Below are 1,455 nucleotides of genomic sequence, written 5' to 3'. Positions count from 1 at the left end.
TAGAAGATTGTCCTATCCTTCCAATGGCAAGAGAGATATTTGGTGATCACAACACCTACAATTCAAATTGTAGGAATCATCCAAATTTCTCTTGGAAACCACAACCATATCAGTACATGTAACCTGGCCAAGCACCCCTTCAAGCCTCGAGTCTTGAACAAGCCATTACGAATCTTAACAAGGTCGTGGGAGACTTTGTAGTAGACCATAAATCCATTAATGATCAATTCATGCAAGAAAATGCTCAAATCATGCAAGAAATGGCCAATCGAGATAGAAGGCTGGATGGAAAGCACAATGATCTATCTCAGAAGATATATAATCTCCAGTACCAAATCTCACAACTTATCAACCTCAACACGGAGTGCGAAAAAGGAAACTTTTCTTCTCAACCTTATCAAAATCCCAAGGGTATCCATAAAGTGGAGGCTAAAAAGGGAGAAACTTCAATGGTGAGGAAAGTCAAAGTAGTTATGGTTGATCAGCCCACATTCAAGCCAAAGCATGATGAAGGGTTACCTGAACCCTCAGAGAAGCTTGCCACTCTGTCCTCTTGGACGAGAAGAAAAGAAATGTAGCCCTTACTCAATGAGGTGGAGATACAGGGACATGCTAAGGAAGAGCCCCCAAAGCTTATTCTTAACCCACTACCTCCAGAGATGAAATATGCATACCGGGTAGAAGACAAGCTGAAACAGGACCAGTTTTTTTATGGACATAGTCTTTCTAAAGACTAGCTAGTCCATATCTTTTTGTTTTATTTTTGAATTGCTTTGATTTTGATTTCTTGCTTTAATTTCGTTTTGGTTTGATTTAACTTAGTTTTTTTTATGATCAAATGCAAGGGAATTCCAAAATAGAGGAAAAACAGAGCAATTCGCAGCTTGTGAAAATTTCACAAAGATTGCCAAAAATTCGTAAACCTGTTTTGCCTTGTAGAATTTGAAAGAGGTTGCAAACTGAGTTCACAACTCAAAATCCATTTCGCAACCTTGCGAAACCTAAAAGGCATTGTGTGCAAACCCATCTGCTCATTGCGAATCCCTCTACTACCTTGCGACGCCCCACCTGAGGGTGCATCATCTCCACCAGAGGCCCCTGTTACTTGATCATAGCTCTTTATCCTATTGTATTTCCATATTATATTATTAGAGATTTGTCCTTATTTTGATACTTTATATTCTGGGATTGAATGCATCACCTGATCATATTTCATATTATACTTTCTCAGAGTAATATATAGACATCATTTTTAGTTATACTTAGCATTTATCTATTTCCTCTTCTCATGACTGTTTTGTTTTTTATAAACTCATGTGGTTTCTCCTATACAACTCAGACTCCATGTCACTCAAGAGGTACCACTTCCTCCCTATATTTTCAATCGATCTTGACAAATTGAGGACAATGTTGATCTTGGTTGGGGGGAGAATTGAGGAAGTAAGTATTGTTAAT

Source organism: Vitis riparia, unplaced genomic scaffold (assembly GCF_004353265.1).
Source record: "Vitis riparia cultivar Riparia Gloire de Montpellier isolate 1030 unplaced genomic scaffold, EGFV_Vit.rip_1.0 scaffold718_pilon_pilon, whole genome shotgun sequence".
Taxonomy (NCBI): Eukaryota; Viridiplantae; Streptophyta; class Magnoliopsida; order Vitales; family Vitaceae; genus Vitis; species Vitis riparia.
The sequence above is the reverse complement of the archived record's forward strand: the minus strand, read 5'-3'. Positions refer to the sequence as shown.